The sequence below is a fragment of the Podarcis tiliguerta genome, assembly GCF_965153285.1.
Source record: "Podarcis tiliguerta genome assembly, chromosome: 9".
Taxonomy (NCBI): domain Eukaryota; kingdom Metazoa; phylum Chordata; class Lepidosauria; order Squamata; family Lacertidae; genus Podarcis; species Podarcis tiliguerta.
Window position 1 is genome coordinate 4,560,153 of NC_139542.1, and position 25,044 is coordinate 4,585,196.

Below are 25,044 nucleotides of genomic sequence, written 5' to 3' on the forward strand. Positions count from 1 at the left end.
CTGATCGGCAAGTCCTAGGCTCTGTGGTTTAACCCACAGCGCCACCTGCATCCCTTTTAAGATAAGATAGATAAGTTAAAACTTTATTCACATTAGCCAGTGGCCATAGCAACAGTAAAACATTACAGTATACACAGAAAAGGAAGTTTGATATAAGAGCACAATTTAAAGTCCTGAATCAGCCGTCAGTTAGTGGCCCTTATTCTGATTGCCCCTGCTATGAAGATAGCCAACTTTGCTGTTATCTGCTCATTTTGATCTGATAGAAGAAAGGACATTGTGGCAGTGGTTGAGCGCCCTGGGATGGTGAGTACGAGTGGGGTGACGATCTCATTCCTCAGGTCTTTGTAGAGAGTGCAAGACAGGAGGAGGTGTTCTGCTGTTTCGGTGCTACCGTCTCCAAAGGGGCAAAGACGTTTCTCAGGCGAGATCTTTTGGAATCGACCCTCAAGTACCACAGATGGCAAAACATCCAGTCTTGCTAGTGTAAAAGCACACCTGTATTTTGGGATAATAAATTTGTGCAGATATGGGGCCAGAGAATCAAAATGGAGAGGTGGAAAATGAACATACCAAGAGCAGAATTTCCTTATAGTGGCCAGGTTGTTCTGATGCTCTATATCTTTTAGACGTTGACCATTTAGACTGTTTGCTTTAGTAGGGCCCATAGCGAGTAGGTGTTGTGGGGATAGGCCACTAGAGAGAAGTTTTTGATAGACAGTTTTAAGCCAGGCACTTTTATGGGAGTCTTGAAGTACTAAGGATAGTAAACCGGGGAGATTTGAGTTTAGGCGGAGCCAGAAGTTAAGAGTTCTTTGCTAAGTCCGTACTTCTACTGAAGGGAGGCCTGCCTCCAGTCTCAATGATGGGTTTGGGGTGCATGGAGGTAAAATCTGCCTTAGAAACTTTGATTGAACAGCTTCCAAAGTGCTAAGGTGGTTACCAGTCCAAATCTACGCCCCGTATAGTAGCTGTGTTAGGGGTTTAGCTTGGAAGAATTCTAGGGCTGATGGTATATGTTTGCCACCCTTTGTATGGAAAAAGAGAGTCAAAGTCTTGGCATTTTGGGATGCTTTTTCTTTTGCACATTTTTGGTGTGCTCCCCATAACCCTCTGGACTTAAGGAAGATAAGGTCCAAATATTTGAAAGCTTTGACCTGTTTGATTGGCTGATTGTCCATACGCCAACTGTGGGGTCTATATTTTCTTGAGAAAACCATAACTTTGGTTTTCTGATAGTTTACGTCCAGGTGTTCTCTCAGAATCAGAAGCTGAAGCAGGAAAGGTGAGGGAGGCCAAGAGGCAGGGATGAGGCAGGCTGGTGAAGAAGCCAGGTGGTTGTCCCCTCCTGCTGTGACACGCTCCCTTCTGCTCTGGTCTCCCAGAACCAGGAGAGGCATGAAGCGAGAGGAGCAAAGATAGACATGCAGGCGTAGTCTCCAATTGCTTGGGAAGGACCCAGGAGTGGGTGAGGCTTAGGCTGCTGTGGGGAGGTGGTGTGATGGCCTGGGAATTGGATTCAGAGGCTGAACCTGAGGAATCCCAGCCTGCATAGGAGTCCCTGCCTCCAGGACCAGCTGAGCCGGAGCTGGGGCTTGAACCTGAAGGGCCCTCACCTGTCCCGGATCCTCAGGAGAGGACACCAGCTGAATCTGCTCTGGCTCCGGAGGTGATCGAGGACCCATTGCCTGCAGGTGCTCCACTCTCAGCCCCGTCAGGGGAAGGTGAGGTTGCCTCTGGGTCCAGTAACTAAGTTCTCACAGGAGGAGTGCTCGCCTCCAGGCCAGGAGAGGCGAGTCACCTGTGGACTGGGACTGCCCTATGCTTCGGGGCAGATAAAAGCCAGCCAGCCCAGTCCAAGGTTGCAGGAGCAACACTTTTGGTAACCTGTTCCTGCCTGCACCCTGCCCTGCTCTCCTGCCAGAGTTCCTGACCACACCTGACTCCTTGCCTTGGACCCAGCTTCAGCCTTGACAGACAGCCTCCATACCGCACCCTTGACCTCGGACTGGACTTGGACCACGCCGCACGGTAACACCCCCGGGACCAGCACAGGCAGGGACCTTCAGTTCCTGCAACTAAAGGTAAAGGTAAAGGACTCTTGGACGGTTAAGTCCAGTCGAAGGTGACTATGGGTTTGCAGCACTCATCTCGCTTTCAGGTCAAGGGAGCCGGTGTTTGTCCACAGACAGCCTTCCGGGTCATGTGGCCAGCAGGACTTAACTGCTTCTGGGGCAACAGGACACCGTGACGGAAGCCAGAGTGCACGGAAACGCCATTTACCTTCCCACCAGAGTGGTACTTATTTATCTACTTGCGCTGGTGTGCTTTTGAACTGCTAGGTTGGCAGGAGCTGGGACAGAGCAATGGGAGCTCACCCCATCACGGGGATTTGAACCGCTGACCTTCTGATCCACAAGCCCAAGAGGCTCAGTGGTTTAGACCACAGCGCCGCCTGTGTCCCTAGTTCCCACAACTGCCTCATAGGGGAAAGCGATACCAGGATGAGTTTCTGTACCCATTAGGCCTGGCACTCCTGAGCAGACCCTGTTTCTTCTAATAAAGAGTTAACTTCACTTACTCTGTGTGATTTATTGCTGCCTCGCTCCTGACACCCTCTTCTGGCAGAGACATGGTAGTGCAAGGGAGTGGGGAACCCGGGACCAGAGCGCCAACACTCCCTTTACACTTTACCCAGGTTACATCCCTCATTGCTCAGTGACCTCCTTGCCTGCTTTCACCTGCTTGGAATGTGACCTTGAACTGTGATAACGGCTTCTCCCTGTAACCCATGTTGAAGCAGACATGGAGCAATGGATTCAAGCTACAAGAAAGAAGATTCCACCTAAACATTAGGAAGAACTTCCTGACAGTAAGAGCTGTTCGACAGTGGAATTTGCTGCCAAGGAGTGTGGTGGAGTCTCCTTCTTTGGAGGTCTTTAAGCAGAGGCTTGACAACCATATGTCAGGAGTGCTCTGATGGTGTTTCCTGCTTGGCAGGGGGTTGGGCTCGATGGCCCTTGTGGTCTCTTCCAACTCTAGGATTCTAGGATTCTATCCTTGTTATTAAGAGAAGAATGTATTCATCCCTTTTTCTTCATAGTAGTGGAGCAAGTTCAATAAGCCTGCTCTTCTCGGAAAGTCCCAGGAGTCATCCTGGAAGAGGAGGCAGAGGGGCCTCTCCACAGGAGCTCAGATGTTTGTCTTAAGCCTGTTTTCAAGACTTACAGATTCTTCCCCCACCAGATATTGCTGCGGGGTGCAGCAGAGAATTCCTGCAAGGAACTGTTGAGCTCTATCCTGATCAGAGCATGTCCTTGGATGCTTTGAAATCTCTTGAACTGTTAGATCTTCAAATTATTATTTTCTTCTTTTGTCCAGCGGAACCCCTGGGCTGCTGAAGATGCTGTGCAGCCCTGCTTGATGTATATTCAGTGAGCCATATATCTATAGCTTAGTGTGTAAATTATTTGTTGCTTATGTTTTCTTCACTGGGTGGGCTACTGCAGCCAAGGGATGGGAGGTCCTCAGTCCAGATGAGATGGGACCTGGCTACAACTGGTGAATAGTGGTTATACCTGCATATTCTGTGTTTCACATTTCTTCTCTCTGCAGTCGTTTGCTTTTCCTGCCTCCTAAACCGGAGGTGTTTGCAATCAGGCCATAGTAGCTGCACCAGCATGTCAAAAGACGGGGCCGCCTGAAATTGATGGACCATGCAGAATTAGATAAACTAACAGGAAGGATTCGAAACCTGAGGGACCAGAGATTTCTCTGGAGTAAATTTATGGACTATTTGAAAAGTAATTGTGATGGACAGATTACACTAGTAGGTTTGCAAGAAGTTTTGTAAGGTGAATTATTTGAAATATTGCAAAAAAAAAAAAGACAATGAGGAGAATTAATAGTTAAAGATAACTAAAGGTAATATGAAGAAATGCATAATAAGTGATAAGAATGGAAAATCATCAGAGGCGTTGACGGAAGTCAAAAAAATATTGTATAAGATATGAAGTTCTGTTGTATGAATATTAATTAATATGTTAAAAACTAATAAAAATGTATTTTTTAAAAAAAGAAAAGAAAAGACAGGGCCACCACTGAAAAGCCCCCTCCAAGCAGATGAAAACCACCATCTTGTAATGGGACAGTGAATTGCGGGGCAAATGTTGACTCGGTTCTAACTTGACCCAGAGAAGTCGGATTCTACAACCTGCAAATGTACAGTCAAGCAGTGGCAGAGCTTCATGCTCTGGCACCGGGGGGCGGAGACCGGGTGGGGGCGGGGTGGACTGTCCGCAGGGGTAGGGTGCCCAGCAAGGGTGGGGGGGCAGCCGCAATGGCACCCTGCCAGAATCATGCTGGCGGTGGCGGTACGCTCCCCCTGCACTCCTCCTCCTCCGCCAGTGCAGTCAAGAAACAGCGTTGAAATCTCATGCCCTCCAACCCCCCGCTGATCAAAATTGGGAGGCTCAGTTTTGGATCCCGAACTCTTGCAGGAGTCACCTGACTCATGCAAGGCGGAGAAAATGAGTGTCTTTTGGTCTGGTGCCCTGGCGTGAGCTAAATAAATTGTGTGAAAGCACTGGACCAAAAAAATTGGGACATTCTGGGTTGCAATCAGAAGCTGGGATGGCTTCTGTAATTCTGGGCTGTCTCACTCAAATCAGGACAGTTGATGGATATAGGATCTGCCTTAGGGCTGAAGGCAGCCCTGTTTAGGGAAGTTTTTAATGACTGATGTTTTAATGTATTTTCCATATTTTGTTGGAAGCCACCCAGAGTTTTTGTTGGAAACCAAGCCAGATGGGTGGGGTATAAATAAATTATTATTATTATTATTATTATTATTATTATTATTATTATTATTATACTTAGAAACTAAGTAAAATAAGGGTCTCTCCAAGCCCTACCTGGAGGTGCCAGAGGTTGAAACCAAGAACTTCTGCATGAAAAGCAGACGCTCTACTACTGAACTATGGCCCTTCTCTAAGCCAGCCTGATCTTACGGGGTGGGGGACTCCAATGACTCCTGGATTTCAGCAAGCATGGGGAGGGTTGCTATTGGGTGGGCCTGTGCCAGAAGTGGCACCCAGGTCCCCTCAGGGTTTCTTGAGAGTAAGCTGGCCACTCCCAATGGACCCAAGACTAGGGCTGATGGCAGGGAAGTGTGGCATTGCTGCAATCCAGAGGCTAAGCAGGGGAGCATTTGGAGAGGCTCCAAAAGGCACAGGCAGTACTATATTGTTGTTGTTTAGTCATTTAGTTGTGTCCGACTCTTTGTGACCCCATGGACCAGAGCACGCCAGGCACTCCTGTCTTCCACTGCCTCCCGCAGTTCGGTCAAACGCATGTTAGTAGCTTCGAGAACGCTGTCCAACCATCTCGTCCTCTGTCATCCCCTTCTCCTTGTGCCCTCCATCTTTCCCAGCATCAGGGTCTTTCCCAGGGAGTCTTCTCTTCTCATGAGGTGGCCAAAGTATTGGAGCCTCAGCTTCAGGATCTGTCCTTCCAGTGAGCACTCAGGGCTGATTTCCTTCAGAATGGATAGGTTTGATCTTCTTGCAGTCCATGGGACTCTCAAGAGTCTCCTCCAGCACCAGAATTGAAAAGCATCCATTCTTTGGCGATCAGCCTTCGTTATGGTCCAGCTCTCACTTCCATACATCACTACTGGGAAAACCATAGCTTTAACTATACGGACCTTTGTTGGCAACGTGATGTCTCTGCTTTTTAAGATGCTGTCTAGGTTTGTCATTGCTTTTCTCCCAAGAAGCAGGCGTCTTTTAATTTTGTGACTGCTGTCACCATCTGCAGCACTATATGTGTGTGTGTGTGTGTGTGTGTGTGTGTGTGTGCGTGCGTATTATATATATTAAAAACTGTAGAACTGTAGAGGTGGAAGGGACCCCAAATGTCATCTAGTCCAACCCCCTGCAATGCAGGAATGGTGTTTGCAATGCTCTCCCCCCCCCCTTTATGTGGCTTTTTCTTCTCTTTTTTATTTTGTTTTGAACGGCATCTTTTATTATTATGTATTTTTGCAAAAGGGTGTTCTGCATAGATAGAGGGCCAGCTTTAATACAGTTAACCCACTCTGCTTTCTTGAACTGGAACTCTGCATATTGCAAATTGTGATAATTGTATCCCCTGATTCATTGCTTGATGCTCACTATCTGGGGAGGCGGGGTTTGCAGTGCCGACCTTTGAACCCCTGCGGCAAAATTCGTAGATCTGGGACTCTCCCTTAGGAATGCTTGTCAGCCACAGCCTGGAGCAAATGACAGAAGAGGCAAGCTGGGAGGGTGAAAGTTGAAGAGTTGTATAAGCTCACAAAATGCAGCCTGGCCCCTCTTAGCCTAAGACTAAGTGAGAAAAGCCCTGGAGAACCTAGCTGCCCTGCCTGGGTTTTGGGTTACAAACCTGCCCCCGCTTCTCATGACATTTTGACATCTGCAGTTGAATCACCCAACCTGCAGTCTGAAAGAATTACCCAGGGAAGGCCCCAGATTAATTTTTCTGTCAGGGAAAGTGAGAGCCAAGGAGTTTTTCCAAAGTTGCATTCTGGATTTTTCCTTACAACTGATTACAGTGGTACCTTTGGATGCGAACAGGATCCGTTCCGGAGCCCCGTTCGCATCCTGAGTAGAATGCAACCTGCGTCTGCGCGTGCGTGGGTCGCGATTTGCCGCTTCTGCGCATGTGCGTGACGTCATTTTGAGCGTCTGCGCATGCACGAGTGGCGAAACCCAGAAGTAACACATTCCGCTACTTCTGGTTCGCAGAGCGTAACCTGAAAATGCTCAACCTGAAGCATATTTAACCCAAGGTATGACTGTAGTGTTGGGACGCGGGTGGCGCTGTGGGTTAAAGCCTCAGTGCCTAGGGCTTGCCGATCGTAAGGTCGCGGTTCAAATCCCCGCGGCGGGGTGCGCTCCCGTTGTTCGGTCCCAGCGCCTGCCAACCTAGCAGTTCAAAAGCACTCCCGGGTGCAAGTAGATAAATAGGGACCGCTTACTAGCGGGAAGGTAAACGGCGTTTCCGTGTGCGGCTCTGGCTCGCCAGAGCAGCAATGTCACGCTGGCCACGTGACCCGGAAGTGTCTCCAGACAGCGCTGGCCCCCGGCCTCTTGAGTGAGATGGGCGCACAACCCTAGAGTCTGTCAAGACTGGCCCGTACGGGCAGGAGTACCTTTACCTTTACCTTTATGACTGTAGTAATATCAGTATGCAAACAAAACACTTGCAGAAATCCTTCCATTGCCAGGAAATCCCCTAGATCAGGCACGTCCAACAGGTTGATCGTGAGAATCAACCACCAAAGCATCTTAAGAAGAGCATAAGAACAGTTCCCTGGATCAGGCCAACATTGCTTGGACTACTGCAATGCGGTCTACGTGGGGCTACCTTTGAAGGTGACCCAGAAACTACAACTAATCCAGAATGCGGCAGCTAGACTGGTGACTGGGAGCGGCCGCCGAGACCACATAACACCGTCTTGAAAGACCTACATTGGCTCCCAGTACGTTTCTGAGCACAATTCAAAGTATTGGTGCTGAAATTTAAAGCCCTAAACAGCCTCGGTCCAGTATACCTGAAGGAGCATCTCCACCTCCATCGTTCTACCCGGACACTGAGGTCTAGTGCCGAGGGACTTCTGGCGGTTCCCTCACTGCAAGAAGCCAAGTTACAGGGAACCAGGCAGAGGGCCTTCTCGGTGGTGGCACCCGCCCTGTGGAACGCCCTCCCACCAGATGTCAAAGAGAACAACAGCTACCAGACTTTTAGAAGACATCTGAAGGCAGCCCTGTTTAGGGAAGCTTTTAATGTTTAATAGGTGATTGCATTTTAGTGTTTTGTTGGAAGCTGCCCAGAGTGGCTGGGGAAACCCAGCCAGTTGGGTGGGGTATTAATAATAATAATAATAATAATAATAATAATAATAATAATAATCCCATCTAGTCCAGCATCCTGTTATCACAATGGCCAACCAGATGCCTGTGGGGAAAATCCACAATCAGGATTCGAACACAGGAGCAACTCTCCCCTCCTGTGGTTTCCAGCCACTGGTACTCAGAAGCATCACTGCCTCAAACTGTGGAGGCAGAACATAACTATCAATGCCTGGTAGCTATTGCTAACCCTCTCCTCCATGAATTTGTCTAACAATGCCACTCAGGTTGGTGACCGTCACAGCCTCCTGTTGCACCCAGGCCCAGATGGCGGGGGGCATATGGGCCACTTGGATCCGGGCCTCCGATTCCAAAGGGGGCCTCGGTCAGCATATTCACAATCACAGGGGATGCACTGGGGCGAATGCAGAGGCACAAAGGCAGTGGTGGCGGTGGGGGGATTCCCTGGGGCCATGGCTGGCAGTGCGAGAGGAAAGCTTCCCTGGCGTCCAGGGCGGTGCCTGTGATTGGCTCCGCAGAGGAGTGCGGAATGGGCGCTGGGTGGGTGGAGGCGACCAAGACTCCAGCAGCCAGCACCCCACGAACGTGGTGGTGGACCATGCTTTTCATGCTGTTGAAAGTTGGTGAGTTTTTGTTTGAAATCTTGTTTGCCAAATGACATAAACCACAATAAGGTGAAGTGGCTTGATTTTTCCTGCGTAATTGAAGAATTCGCAGAAAAGAAAGCTAGGAAAGCATTTTTAAATGTAAATACTTAAAATAATCCTTTTCCCCATGTATTTTTAAAAAGCACTATTGTATATCTATATTTTCCATTTTTTCTTTATATGCAGATACGGTTCAAGCCTTGAAATAAAATTATTTGTCAGCATAATTTTTGTGAAAATTATTTATATACTTACTTATTTATAAGACTTCAGTTATCCCAAGGTAAAAAAAAGGGGGCCACATTATCTACCTGGCCCAGGCCTCTGCCAGGCTCTGCAAGGTTCTGGTGGCAGGGAGTTCCACAGTTTGTGCTGCATGGAGAAGTCCTTTGTTTTATCTGTCCTGGACCTTCCAGCATTCTCCTTCCTCAGATATCCATGATTCCTAGTGTTATGAGAAAGGGAGAAAAGCTTTCCTCGTGTCTGCTTTCTCTATGCCATGCTTAGTTTTTATAAAACGGCCCACAGTCTGCTTGCCACCCATTTGACCCAGCCCCTTTGGAAACCGCTTTGCAAAACAGGTCATGGATTATTTTGATTTACGTTGACCTGTTCTCCCTCCCCTCCAACGCATTTGGCAGTTAAGACCTGGTTCCAGGTTTATGTTGGGCAAAGCGTACCAGTAGTGCTGCCCTATAATTTCTGCTAATCAAGGCAACATTCCTATTAGAAAAATCATTATTCTTTTGCTTAAGCTCTGCAATTTTCTTCTCTGTGTGTGTTTGTTAATCAATTTTGCAAGCCGCCGCCTGGAGAGAATGGACGGGAAGAGTCCTCAGCGGCTAATGTGGAACTTTCTCTCGCAACAAGACTTATCTGAAGAGGGCTTGGATTGCCTGCGCTCCCTAAATAGCATGATCTTAATCTCATCCTCGGATCCCGCCCCTTATCCCCTCCCCTTGAATTATAGATGTAGCAGAGCTGATCTAATAAGACTTTGGGCAGCTTTGCAAAACTCGAGAGTCCTGGTGACAATCTGGCATATGCGTAATTCATAATAATAATAATAATATTTTTTAATTTATACCCCACCCTTCCCGGTTCAGAAAACCGGGCTTAGGGCAGCTAACAACAAATTTAAAACACTTAATTGATGCAACAAAAAACAGCATAAAATACAGTATAAAACGTGAATAACAATAAATTCACAATTCAAAAATCAATTTAAGGGGGAAATCCATCCAATAAACATTAGATGATCACCAGGGCTAGGTGGTTGAATTGGTCCTACTTGGGCCAGCAGGGAGACCAGGGGAGAATTAGCTGTGGGATCCCAGAGCGGGTAATCTTCATAAAAAGGGGAGGAAGGGGAATAAAAGATCAGGCTAAGTTCAAATTGAAAGCCAGGCGGAATAGCTCTTGTCTTACAGGCCCTGTGGAAGGAGGTTAAATCCTGCTGGGCCCTGGTCTCCCGGGACAAAGCATTCCACCAGGTCGGAGCCATCACTGAGAAGGCCCTGGCCCTGGCGGAGGATAATCTGTCTTCCTTAAGGCCTGGGACCTCTAAACTGTAATTCACAATATTATTTTTTAAATCCAGCCTTACAAATAACTCCCCTGAATGATTCCACACACAAAAACATACTAGCTCACCCTAACCACGGATGGAATTTTTTACGAGTCTCAAACTGCTTTTTAGATGGCTGCTTTGAACTGCTTTTTGGAAACTTGCTTTAAACTGCACTTTAGAAAGTAGCGCTAACTGTTTGTTCGAAGTTTTAATTGCTTTAGTAATATGTTTCCTGCCTTTCTTCCTCTCAAGGAAAGTGCAAGGTACAGTGGTACCTTGGTTCTCAAACTTAATCTGTTCAGGAAGTCTGTTCCAAAACCAAAGCATTCCAAAACCAAAGCACGCTTTCCCATAGAAAGTAATGCAAAATGGATTAATCCATTCCAGACTTTTAAAAACAATCCCCAAAACAGCAATTTAACATGAATTTTGCTATCTAACAAGACCACTGATCCATAAAATGAAAGCAATAAACAATGTACTGCAGTCACACAATCAATCAGTAGCTGATTTGGGTTCCACACAGTCACAAAAACAAAACAAAATGAGCTGCAAAAACAAAAAACGCAAAATAAATAGCAAAAGCAGGAAGACCTCAGCGTAACACTCAAAATGCAAGTGTGACACTCAAAACGGAAGTGTGGCACTCAAATCGGAAGCGTAACACTCTAAATGGAGCACGTTTGGCTTCTGAAAAAGTTTGCAAACCAGAACACTTACTTCTGGGTTTGCAGGGTTTGGGTTCCAAGTTGTTTGAGTACCAAGGCGTTTGAGAACCAAAGTACCACTGTATACATTTATTAAGAAGAAAGCAAACCAATATAACCCCACCCCAAGTTCTGAGCAACTCTATGCTGGGATGAAAAGAGAGTTGCACCCAAATCAGATGTCTGTCTCAGTCTATTTGTTTGGTATAGATTTGTCCACCTCTTGAGATATCATCACCAAACTCAGCACACGTGTTCCTGAGGAGGGAATGGCAGTCATTGTCACTGTTTGAATGCTGGGCACCATTTTGAATCAAGATGGCAGACGGACACATGACTTTGGCATGACTTCACCCATTTTGAAGTATAGGTTCAGCCACCTCTCAGGATAACCGCCACCCAAATTCAGCTCAAGAGTTTCTGAGGCGGCGGTGGAGGTTTGGGTGCCTGGCGCCATTTTGAATCAAGATGGGAGACCAAAACGCAGGGTCAGGGTGTGACTTCGCCTGCATTTTGACGTAGGTTTAGCTGGCTCTTGAGGGTTTCCAAGATGGAGGGTGGTGTCTTTGTTGACGTCTGGATTCTCGGTCCCATTTTGGTTCAATGTGGCATTTTGGTTCATACTTTGGCATGACTTCATTGTGATTGGTTCAAGTGCACAAATTTCACTATCCATATAAAAAACACTGACTATTTTGGGGTTTCTACAAATTCCCAGGTAGTGCCAGGCACTCCTTGCTAATAGTAAAAAAAAGAATAAAGAATCCTTCACCTAAGAGCCACAGTGGGTGTGTTGGCCGCCATTTTCTCTCCCTGTTTTGGCCACGCCTTGGGTCCCAGAGTGAGTGCAGAATAGTTCCCAGTGTTGATTCCTCTCCTCCCTTTCTCTTAGCATTTATTTATTTTCTCGCTTTCCCTTCCACGAGCAGCCAATCCATCAGACCGAGCTGAACAGATAGAAGGAAGAATTGTGATTGCCGGAGGAATATCACGGCAATTAGGGGAGGCCATAAAGAGTTCCTTACATATGAAACTACTCAGTGGAAGTGATAAATGGCTTGTTCTCTCGACTCTCGCAGCCCACCCGCCCCCTTCCCCCTCCCCACACAATGGTGTCTCTTTGGCTCCAATGAAACGCCAGCCCTTTCCCTTCCCTCCCCCCAAACACATGTGCCGCACATTTGCTCCCGCTGAAAAGATCAGGCGTGCGGATCAATGGCCTTGCAGGCTGAATGATTCCTTTCTCCTTCCCACGTCGAGCTCCAGCGCCGACTGAACGTGTCACAGTCAAACGGTCATTTGGAAAGACACGGCGAGACCACAACCGAGCTGGCCTCCGGCCAACTGTCAGCGGCAACTACAGGAGTCTCACAGCTTCATAACTGACGCCACGGACCCTGCTGGCGCATGGCAAAGCAGGGAAAGCTTCAGCGACCTGTCAGCTGCATAAGATTGATGAAGTTCGGGCAATTTTGCATCACACATGCGTGGGACTTTGGCCAGGGCTTCGCCCACAGTTTGGCATAGTTGCCTCTCGAGATACGGTTTCTAAACTCAGCATGAGGCTTCCCAGGATGAGTCTTTGGTCTTGGTTGGTGTTCGGACTCCAGGCACCATTATGATTCAAGATGGCAGGCCCAAATTAGACTCTGGCTTAATCTTGTCCAGTTTTAGGCGGGTTGAGTCCAAACTCACAAATCACCAGCATCGGTTTGAAAAAAGCAAACATTTTTATTATTATTACTCCAAATCTCAGCTAGCTCCATCCTGTCAAACTCAGACAATTTGGCATCGCACACACACACATATATACATGCGTGCACACCCTAGCTTGCGCACTGACAGGCACATGGGCATGGGTGATCTTTTGATGCAGGAGAAAACAAAAAGGTCAGCCTGAACCAACACAGTGAGACCAGTTAGGAAATGTTTTATAGGAAAATATGGACTAGTCATCCACAAAACGATGATGATGATGATCATCATCATTATTCCTTTTGCGGGCCTGATATTTCCATACCCGTCGATTCTGGGAAGGAGCTCTGCTCCTATTGAGATTTCTGTCTTATTTGACTCTCTGTCCACTTCTACGTACAAAATGATACACCCTTCCCTGTCCTTAAGAGAAGAAGAACAGAAGAAGAGCCTGGATCAGGCCAGTTGCCCATCTAGTCCAGCATCCTGTTCTCACAGCGGCCAAAGCGAAACGAGCAAGCAGGATTTGAGCGCAAGAGGAATGCTCTCCTCTCCTACGGTTTCCTGCAATTGGCATTCAGAAGCATCGCTGCGTCCAGCTGTGGAGGCAGAGTGGAGCCATCATGGCTAATAGCCATTGATAGCCCTTCTTATAGCATTTGTCTCCAGAGATCATCCTGTCCCGCTGGTTCTCTCCGTTCCACGAGTTTCCATTCTGCTGTGGTGCCTGCGCAATGCACAGCGCATGGAAGGATCCTTAAGATGTGAGCTGCTGTTGCAGCCCCAGATCCTCTCTCAACCCTTTTCAGCCCATGGACACATTTGCAAATGGTCGTGGGCATCACAGCCACATATGCAATGCGTTCTACGTGGGGCTACCTTTGAAGGTGACCCAGAAACTGCAATTAATCTAGAATGCGGCGGTTGGCTGGTGCCTGGAAGCGGTCACCGGGACCACATAACACCAGTCCTGAAAGACCTACACTGGCTCCCAGTACGTTTCTGAGCACAATTCAAAATGTTGGTGCTGACCTTTAAAGCCCTAAACGGCCTCGGTCCAGTATACCTGAAGGAGCGTCTCCACCTCCACCGTTCTGCCCAGACACAGGTCCAGCGCCGAGGGCCTTCTGGCAGTTCTCTCCCTGCGAGAAGTGAGGTTCTTTCTCCACAGTTGGAGACAGCAATGCTGGAAAACACAGGCGGGCAGAGTTGCACTTGTGTTTGAGTCCTGCTTGCAGGCATCTTGCAACCACAGTGAGAAAATGATGCTGGACTCAATGGTCCCTTGGCCTGGTCCAACAAGGCTCTTCTTGTGTCCTTACAAGCTGTAGCCTGGCAACTTCTGCCAGTTTGTGAGAAGAGGCAAGGTTCAAAGCCAAGGCTTCCTGCCTCACAGCTTCCCCTCTTAGCCCCCACGGCCGTGACTCAAGGCCCATTTCACTGGAGAGGAATGCCTGAATCAGGCCAGAAGGCTCTGTGACCTTCAAGAAACCATGGAGATGCCTGCCTAACCTTTGACGGAGAGCGGTCTTCTCCGGCCTTTTGAATCCCGGGCAACAGTTGTCTCCACCTCACTCAATCCATTTGCAGGCGGACAATTGGGCTTTTGTCTTGGGGAAATGACAAATAGGATTTGTCAGAGTGCCTTGACCTATCTATTGTGAGGACCCAGCAAGACGTTAAATAAATCCCCCTGATTCATCCAGAGGCTTGCCTTCCCTTCGCCACATCCTTTCATTTGCTGCTTGCCTGGCATGCGTTTCTCTGTGTGTGTATGTGTGTCCAACTCAGAGTGGGCTTCCTTTGGGGCCCACAAACACTATGAAATGGGGAGGGGGTTATTGGAGGGTATGGAGTAGGATGCCTCCAGAGCTTTTTTTCAGTCAAAACTCACGGGAGCTCAGTTCTGGCACCTCTCAGGTGGGCACCATTGCCATTCTAAGAGAAGAAGGGAGGTGTTCATGGTGAGTTCTGGCACCTCTTTTTCTAGAAAAATAGCACTGGATGTCCCTATTTCCATCAGAGAAATGATGGAGGACACAGAATAGGATGTCCCTATTTTCATTGGAGGAAAGATGGAGGGTATGAAATGTAGCCACCACAGAACCATGGAAAGACCGACACTGGCTCCCAGTACGTTTCCCAGCTTCTAATTTGATCCTGGAATGCTTCGCTTTTCCTCAGGACGTCTCAATCTTCATCGGGGAAATGTGCGTTTGCTAATTGTGGCTTTTTACCCTGTGCTTTTAGCTGTTCCTGTCTTAGCTGTAAGCCACCCTGAGTCCGTGTCAGGAAAAAAGCTGAGATATAAATAAATATGATGATATTATTAGTATTAATAGGAGGCCCCTATTCCCCTCACAGAACTACAGTTCTCAGAGTTGTGAAGAGGGATTAGCTGTTAAGCCCCTCTGAGAATTTCAGCTCTGTGAGGGAAATAAAGAGTCTTCCTAACAACTCTCAGCGTCCTCATCTCACAGAATATCACATAGAATCAGAGTTGGAAGGCACCCTGAGGGTCATCTAGTCCAACCCCCTGCAAGGCAAGCACCATGGCTGAAGAATCCCTAACAGATGCCCCCCTCCAACTTCTGCTGAAATAGCCCCAGTGGACCAAGATGGCTGCTGAGTGCTTGAAGCAGGGTTTTGAGCTCTAAGGCCAACTCTAAGGCTTCCGGGTTCTGGGGCATAACATCGATTTTGAGAGGTGGGAAGTAATGTGGAATAAAACAATCAAATTCACGGCGTGTGCGGCACTTAAAGAAAATCAATGAAGATGATATATCGTTGGTACATCACACCATGAACTTGCCAAAATGTATAAAGGTCAGGATAAATCATGTTGGAAATGTAGGAAGAAGGAAGGAAACTTCCTACATATGTGGTGGACTTGCACTAAAGTTAAAACCTTCTAGGACAATATCTAAAATGAATTTAAAAGGTATTGAAATATAATTTCAGTAAAAAACCAGAAATATTTTTATTAGGGTTAATTGATGAGGAAATCCACAAAAAAGATGTAAACCTATTCATGTACGCCACAACGGCAGCAAGAATCCTCCTGGCCCAGAGATGGAAACAGTAAGAACTCCCCACCCTAGATGACTGGCAGATAAAGATGGTAGAATTTGTGGAGTTGGCGAAGCTGACGGGGAAAATTAGGAATCGACCCGATGAGAGATTCCTAAAGGATTGGAGCCAATTTATATATTATTTAAAAGAAAACTGTAAACACCTGAAGACGTTTGTAGCTTTAACATGAAACGTTTGGTAATAAGGACAGAAAGAGCTAATTTACAAATGAGAGTGTGATTTTTAAACGATTATTTAAAGTAAAGAAGGGATTATGGAAATGTGATAAATATGTTAAAGGTATAGGAAAGTCAAACCTCTTGATTCTGAAGGAAATCAGCCCTGAGTGATCACTGGAAGGACAGATCGTGAAGCTGAGGCTCCAAGACTTTGGCCACCTCATGAGAAGAAAAGACTCCCTGGAAAAGACCCTGATGTTGGGAAAGATGGAGGGTACAAGGAGAAGGGGACGACAGAGGATGAGATGGTGGGACAGTGTTCTCAAAGCTACCAAGATGAGTTTGACCAAACTGCGGGAGGCAGTGGAAGACAGGAGTGCCTGGCGCGCGCTGGTCCATGGAGTCACAAAGAGTCAGACACAACTAAACAACTCAACAACAACAACAACATAGTGCTGCCTGTGTCTTTTGGAGCCTCACCAAATGCTTCCCTGCTTAGCCTCTGGATTGCAGCAATGCAATCAACTAAACAACAACAACAGGGTTCATCCAAAAAGAGAAAAGCTCCAGCGAAGGAGATTCCACCACTTTGTGAGGGAGTCCATTCTACAGGCCGGCGATCGTCCCCGAGACACAAGGGTCTTCAATAGATGCCCATCTGCACTCTTTCAAAACGGCTGTGCAGACATTCCCACAGAGATGCTGTTTGCTTGATGGAGCTGAGGCCAGCAAGAGTAGCTCTTGCTGTGTGTGTGTGTGTGTGTGTGTGTGTGTGTGTGTGTGTACACCATTTCTGTTATGTACAAGCCGATAAGGTAATGGGGGTGGATGAGGGGAGAGAAGGAGAGAGCAGCCCGGCCTGCCTCGCCTGTGCGCGTCGCGTGACCCAGCATTGTAAATTGTCCATAGATCAAAGATATTGCCTACATCCAGCATTTAATGCTATCGGTAAAAATATAAGAGGAGGCAAAGAGGTAATAGCTCACGGAGAAGAATGAATAATCTGTGTGAAATATTGAGCTTGTAAAAGCAGCATTTCTCCTCCTGACTGGAGTGCTGGTATTTCTTGCTGTTTAATTTACATAAATCAATTTTTGTCTCATTTTTTTTTGGTTTTGGTTTTTTAAAAGAAGTCATAATAACAAGAGATGCCTCGGCAGGGCGGCTCCCAGGTGGTGGAACAAAAGTTCCCCTAGTTGCAAGGCGGAGGTTGTTTTCTGCCATAAACATGACCTCAGAATCACTCCAAAGGGAAACCAAAAGTTAATAATAATAATAATAATAATAATAATAATAATAATACCCTGTCCATCTGGCTGGGTTTCCCCAGCCACTCTGGGCGGCTTCCAACAAAACACTAAAATACAATAACCTATTAAACATTAAAAACTTTTTTTTCACTTTGACATCTGGTGGGAGGGCGTTCCACAGGGCGGGTGCCACTATCGAGAAGGACCTCTGGCTGGTTCCCTGTAACTTGGCTTCTCGCAGTGAGGGAACCGCCAGAAGGCCCTCTTTGTACAAAAACGCCCCCAAGCCCTTGATCTTTCAATTGACTTGCCTAAGAACAGAGTGCCACCTTTCGGAAATTCCCCCAGAAGTCAATTCCACCTTTGAAATCCTGGTAATATCGAGGAAAATCCAGACATATTCTGAAACATTCTATGATTCTCTGTGTTGTTGTTGTTTAGTTGTTTAGTCGTGTCCGACTCTTCGTGACCCCATGGACCAGAGCACACCAGGCACTCCTGTCTTCCACTGCCTCCCGCAGTTTGGTCAAACTCATGCTGGTAGCTTCGAGAACACTGTCCAACCATCTCGTCCTCTGCCATCCGCTTCTCCTTGCGCCCTCCTTCTTTCCCAGCTTCAGGGTCTTTTCCAGGGAGTCTTCTCTTCTCATGAGGTGGCCAAAGTATTGGAGCCTCAGCTTCACGATCTGTCCTTCCAGTGAGCACTCAGGGCTGATTTCTTTCAGAATGAATAGGTTTGATCTTCTTGCAGTCCATGGGACTCTCAAGAGTATCCTCCAGCACCATAATTCAAAAGCATCAATTCTTCGGCGATCAGCCTTCTTTATGGTCCAGCTCTCACTTCCATACATCACTACTGGGAAAACTATAGCTTTAACTATATGGCCCTTTGTTGGCAAGGTGATGTCTCTGCTTTTTAAGATGCTGTCTAGGTTTGTCATTGCTTTCCTCCCAAGAAGCAGGTGTCTTTTAATTTCGTGACTGCTGTCACCATCTGCAGTGATCATGAAGCCCAAGAAAGTAAAGTTTCTGTGATTCTGTGTGGAGGCCACCAAGTCTGGCCCCAGATCTAGCCTTTCCTTATATTTCCTGCAGCACCGTTAGTCAACCTTTGTTCTCCAATGCTGGACTACCAATCCCATCCTACCTGTGTTGACATTTCCATTCCACCTTAAGGAACAGGCATGAGATTGCTGGATGTCACATGTCTGTTTACACTCCAGCACAGCTTGCTAGGAACTTCCATTTGTGTATAGCTTTTGCTTTTGCTGTGCTCTCCGAGACGACATGAGATAGAGAAGACATGTTTCTTTGTTCTGATTTATGTTTAATAAATCTGTGGCTGCAGCATGACTTCACATGTCTCACGCCTACTTCTGTGTGTGCAGTACACTCTGCTAATTGCGTGTCCAGGCTTTTGAAGTTCGGGTCTCTGATTTACGTCGGAGCACGGGCCGATGGAAGGAGATGTCCGAATTGGGCTTGCCAGCTGGCCTCCCATACCCCTCTGCATGCTGACAACCTGACCACTGTAGAACGTGACTTTGCATGATGGGAATTGGAGTCCAACAACGTCTGAGGCCCCAAAGTTGATGAACCCTGTCTCACAGCATGATCAGAAGTCCCTAGGAAGTTCCAAGCAGGGCATGAGAGTGATAGTGCCTCCCTCCTCGGTCTGTAACTAGAATCTGCTTCTCATAAGTATCCTTTTATGTGGAAGGCCAGTTTAGCTGACATGCCCAATAGCCATCAACTTATATATATGTTATTTTCTTTACTGCCATCCAAAAAGCAAACTATACAAAGTTTGAACATCAACTAGACTGAAACAAACTTGCAGAAATGCTTACAGTGTTTTATAATGGACTCTCCTTCATTGGAAAAATATTAAATAGAGGTTGGGTGACTACCTGTCAGTGATTCATAAGCTGCCAGAGATTCATAAATTGGACTAGATGTTCCACCTATATTCAGCAAATGGTCTCTACCATATTAAATAATTTCTTTTTGCTATTTGATGACCCTCTTTTCTAACTAGGGAAGGATGAATTTGTCAATTTTGGTTTCTCTCCGTTTCTCATTTTTCCATTCTTAACTTCAGTTCTCTACATCGACACATATCTTTGTTATTTTGTTTGTGTGTTTTTAAAAGCCATCATGAAGAGTCATCAGCATTCTAGTATGAATTTGTCCTAATATGTTTGGAAGCAGTTTTTTCCATATATATATATATATATATATGCAGGTTTTGGTGTCCTCGGGTGTCTTCCCGTGTAAAAGTTGGGGTGTCTAGGCGACGTTTCGACGAGGTCTCACTCGTCATCTTCAGGCTGGTGCTTTCGGCTTCTTGTTACTGGAACAGAGCAGGATCTCAGTGTTTGAGTTCCTATAAATACTGTTGAGGAGGTGTGGTGTATAGCCTCCAATGTTCTGGGCAGAGAGGAGGTTCCCAGGCTAGTGTGCCTTTTCTTCTTTTGTTCCTTAATTACTTGAGGGATATCTTGAGTGATTTCTTGAGTGATTTCCTGAATCCCACTTAGGTGGGTCATTAGGTGTGGATTAGTTGCTAAAGCCTTCGTGTCTTGAACTCTTGAACTTTGTGAAGAGTTTTTCTGAGAAGATGGCTGTACTGCACTTGGTTGTGCTCTGGCTTGGCTTCGTGTATAGGGGCGAGCTGTGGTTTTGTGGCCTGTGCCAGCCAGATCTGTGTAGGGATTGCAGGGGGGTGCAGCATCCGGAGGTGCCACCCTGGTTTGGCTACTGGATGGTGTCTGTAATTTATCTGTGGAGAGGGTCTGGGTTTGGGTCTGGTGTGGTTGATTGGTGATGGCGTTCTGTGTGCCTCTGGATCTGGTGTCAGATTTTGTGGGGAGGGCTAATTTCCAGATGTCTGGCAAGCGGGATGTGTCGTCACGCTTGTTCATGTTGTGAGGGTGTTTCTCTATCTCGATGGCTTCCATGATTATTCTCTTGTGGTGATGTTCCATGTTAAAGAGCAATTTGGAATCTGCAAAATTAATTTCGTGTCCTGTTTCTTTCATGTGTTGGAAAAGAGAGGAAGTTTTTTCTTCTTTTTTGACGGCATTCTTGTGTTCTGCGATCCGTGCATTTATTCGTCTGTTTGTTTGTCCAATGTACGTGGCTGGGCAGACTTTGCAGGGTATTTCATAGACCCCTTGGTTTTCCAACTGAATTTTATCCTTGGGGTTTCTGAGGATATTGGCTATTTTTTGGTTGGTGCAAAAGGCTGTTTTGATATTGTGTTTATGGAGGATTTTGCTAATTTTATCTGTAGTGCCCTTGATATAAGGAAGGAGGGCTATGCCATTGTTTTCTTCTGTGTCTTGGATTTTGGGGGGTGTTTCTTTTTGGATTAGCTTCGTAACCCTGTTTTGCTGGTATCCATTGGCAATTAACACATTTGAGAGATTCTGTAACTCAGTTGTCAAGTGGTCTTCGTCAGCCAGGCGTTTGGTTCTGGAGATGAGAGTCTTGGCTACGGAGTTTATTTGTGCAGGGTGGTGGTGTGATTGTGCATGTAAGTAGCGGTTGGTGTGTGTTTTTTTCCGGTAGATAGTGTGTCCTAGGGAGCCATCAGGTTTTTTGTAGATTAGGACGTCAAGGAAGGGAAGTTGGTTGTTGGCTTCTATTTCCATAGTGAATTGTATTTTGGGGTGTAGGCTGTTGAGATGTGTGAGGAAGCTATCCAGTTTTTCCTTCCCGTGTGGCCAAATTACAAAGGTGTCGTCAACATATCTGAGCCAAAGTTTGGGTTTGTGTTCTGACTTGTCTAAAGCATTGGTTTCAAAGTGTTCCATGTACAGGTTAGCGATGACCGGTGAGAGGGGTGATCCCATAGGTGCTCCTTCTATCTGTTTGTATCTTTGTCCATTGTGGATGAAGTACGTGTTGGTTAGGCAGTGGTTGGTCAGGTCCAAGATGTATTCGGGGGGATTGTATTTGTTTTGAATGGCTGTCAAGGCTTCATTAATGGGCACTTGTGTGAAGAGAGATACAACATCGAAGCTCACAAGTAGGTCATTGGGTTGTAGGTTTTGCTTCTTTATTGTTTCTATGAACTGGAAGGAGTTTGGAACGTGTGAAGAGATGGATTCTGCATAGGGCTGAAGTTGCTTGGCGAGAAATTTAGCGAGATTTTGTAGAGGTGAGCCTATGGAGCTGACTATTGGTCTGAGTGGTGTTCCTTCTTTGTGTATCTTGGGGAGGCCGTAGAGTTTGGGGCATCTGGATGATTTTTCTCTGGGGATGATTCTTAGCTGGATTTCTTCACTGATAGGAGAGGCTTTTATTTTGGATTTGGTGGTTTTTTCCAGATAGGTGGTGGGATCTGTTTTTATAGGTTGGTAGGTAGGGTCTTGGAGTAGATTTGATAGTTTTGCTTGGTAGTCCGATGTGTTCATCACAACAGTGGCATTACCTTTGTCTGCTGGGAGAATGATTATGTTGTTGTCTTTCTTCAGGTTGGTGAGTGCTTTCTGTTCTTCTTTGTGTAAATTGCTTCTGGGTGGTTTGCTGGAGCAGAGGATGTTGGTGACTTCAAGTCTGATTTTATTGGCTTCATCTGGATTGATTTTGGTTAGGCTAGCTTCGACTCCGCATATGATGTTTTCCGTGGGGATGCGTCTCGGGGCGACTGCAAAGTTGAAACCTTTGGAGAGTACTTTGGTTTCAGTTGAGGTGAGGATCCTGTCTGATATGTTATGTACTGTTTGTTTCATGGGTTGTTGTGGAGGGTGGCTGGGCTTCTGGCGTTTCTCTAGTTTGTGGAGTTTGTTGGTGTGTGTGTCTGTCTTGTGTGAGGTCTCCGTTTCAGCTCTCCAGACGGCTAGTTGTTTGCATTTGTCCCAGAGTGCAGGGTGGATTTTGTTACAGAGTTTGAGGTGAAGAGTGAGATATGTTGATGACACCTTTGTAATTTGGCCACACGGGAAGGAAAAACTGGATAGCTTCCTCACACATCTCAACAGCCTACACCCCAAAATACAATTCACTATGGAAATAGAAGCCAACAACCAACTTCCCTTCCTTGACGTCCTAATCTACAAAAAACCTGATGGCTCCCTAGGACACACTATCTACCGGAAAAAAACACACACCAACCGCTACTTACATGCACAATCACACCACCACCCTGCACAAATAAACTCCGTAGCCAAGACTCTCATCTCCAGAACCAAACGCCTGGCTGACGAAGACCACTTGACAACTGAGTTACAGAATCTCTCAAATGTGTTAATTGCCAATGGATACCAGCAAAACAGGGTTACGAAGCTAATCCAAAAAGAAACACCCCCCAAAATCCAAGACACAGAAGAAAACAATGGCATAGCCCTCCTTCCTTATATCAAGGGCACTACAGATAAAATTAGCAAAATCCTCCATAAACACAATATCAAAACAGCCTTTTGCACCAACCAAAAAATAGCCAATATCCTCAGAAACCCCAAGGATAAAATTCAGTTGGAAAACCAAGGGGTCTATGAAATACCCTGCAAAGTCTGCCCAGCCACGTACATTGGACAAACAAACAGACGAATAAATGCACGGATCGCAGAACACAAGAATGCCGTCAAAAAAGAAGAAAAAACTTCCTCTCTTTTCCAACACATGAAAGAAACAGGACACGAAATTAATTTTGCAGATTCCAAATTGCTCTTTAACATGGAACATCACCACAAGAGAATAATCATGGAAGCCATCGAGATAGAGAAACACCCTCACAACATGAACAAGCGTGACGACACATCCCGCTTGCCAGACATCTGGAAATTAGCCCTCCCCACAAAATCTGACACCAGATCCAGAGGCACACAGAACGCCATCACCAATCAACCACACCAGACCCAAACCCAGACCCTCTCCACAGATAAATTACAGACACCATCCAGTAGCCAAACCAGGGTGGCACCTCCGGATGCTGCACCCCCCTGCAATCCCTACACAGATCTGGCTGGCACAGGCCACAAAACCACAGCTCGCCCCTATACACGAAGCCAAGCCAGAGCACAACCAAGTGCAGTACAGCCATCTTCTCAGAAAAACTCTTCACAAAGTTCAAGAGTTCAAGACACGAAGGCTTTAGCAACTAATCCACACCTAATGACCCACCTAAGTGGGATTCAGGAAATCACTCAAGAAATCACTCAAGATATCCCTCAAGTAATTAAGGAACAAAAGAAGAAAAGGCACACTAGCCTGGGAACCTCCTCTCTGCCCAGAACATTGGAGGCTATACACCACACCTCCTCAACAGTATTTATAGGAACTCAAACACTGAGATCCTGCTCTGTTCCAGTAACAAGAAGCCGAAAGCACCAGCCTGAAGATGACGAGTGAGACCTCGTCGAAACGTCGCCTAGACACCCCAACTTTTACACGGGAAGACACCCGAGGACACCAAAACCTGCATTCCTGTACCCGTGAAAATCTACGAAAGCATATATATATATATATACACACATACATATACACACACACGCAAAGCTGTTTTGCCTGGTATAACACGTTGCATGCTATGCCCTCAATGTGTTCATTTTAACGTGTACTTCACCCTAGTTTATGCATTCCTGTATGTATTATTTAGATGTGGAACTGGATTGCAAAATTCAGGGCAGTGCAAATTTCAATGAACGGTTGTGCAGTCATGAACACAATTCAGACATAAATTCAAAGCCATATACAGTGGTGCCTCGCAAGACGAAAAGAATCCATTCCGCAAGTCTCTTCGTCTAGCGGTTTTTTCGTCTTGCGAAGCAACCCTATTAGCGGTTTAGTGGATTAGCGCTATTAGCGGTTTAGCGGCTATTAGCGGCTATTAAAGGCTTAAGGGATTAGCGGATTAGCTGCTAAAAGGCTATTAGCAGCTTAGTGCCTTAGAAAAAGGGGGTGGGGAGCGGAAAAAAATTGCAAGAATCGCAAGACATTTTCGTCTTGCGAAGCAAGCCCATAGAGAAATTCGTCCTGCGAAGCGCATTGAAAAACAGAAAACCCTTTCGTCTAGCGGGTTTTCCGTCTTGCGAGGCATTCGTCTTGCGGGGCACCACTGTACTTTGTCCACCCAGTTCTCTGCCATAGTAGGAATTGGACATAATAAATATTATCCACCCCAAACATCTGTCATGCATGAATTTCACACCCATATAAGCTTGCAGCCACCACCAGCATCAGCTATCAGATGACTGATTGATCTGACATTAAGCCAGCAATGGGGAACCTTTTTACAGCTTGAGGGCCAAATTCCATTCTGGGCAACCTTCCAGGGGCCACATACCAGTAGTGGGTGGGGCCAAATGAAAAAATGGGTGAAGCAATGCATGTAAATTTTTCCCTTTGCACAGTAAGCTATTTTTTATATGCACTCGCAAATCACTCTCCATCCTGGCAACCAAGAGGAATAATCTGAGTTCAAAGACATATCCCAACAAAAATACTAAAGGGAGATGTGACTGGGGAAGGGATGTGGCCAGGGAAGAGTTCTGAGGGCCAGATAGAGAGGCTTGGGGCCACATTATGTAGCAATGGATTTAGACACTAGGAGAGGATATAGTGTCTAGTCATTATCACATGAATGAGATCAGCAGATTACCATCCTTTACAGCTTAAATTTGGAAGCTAAAATAAGGACGGTTTAACCGTCTAGAAACAATAATCCAGGATGCTTTAAGGCAGACTGATTTCATCCTGGTAGTACCCATTTTCTTACCCTTCAAAACAAGAATCACACACACACACACGTTGCTTTGTGAAGAAATAAAAGTAGCATTTACTTACATAATCTAGGTCTTGAAGCAGCAGTTACAGTAGCAAAATTGAGCAGGTTTATAGCTGCCTATCTAAGTTGCAAAAGTAAAAAATGTTAGTTCAAAAATGCTGTCTGAGCTGCAGAGCTCAGACCTGCACATCTGGTCAGATATGAAGCTTGATGGAGAAAGTGGAGGCTGCCCTGGCAGGAAAGATGTGTGCAGTGTTAGAGCTTCTTGCCAAGGCAGAC

General features: G+C 46.3%; 1 long non-coding RNA gene across 1 annotated transcript in view; it reads left to right on the top strand.

The window, feature by feature from the left end:
- The first annotated feature begins 233 nt into the window (after positions 1–233).
- Positions 234–25,044, top strand: part of LOC310657788 — a 43,378-nt gene continuing 18,567 nt past the window's right edge. The window contains exon 1 of the long non-coding RNA XR_014501937.1: positions 234–321. This is a non-coding gene — a long non-coding RNA (uncharacterized lncRNA). The remainder of the gene's footprint in view (positions 322–25,044) is intronic.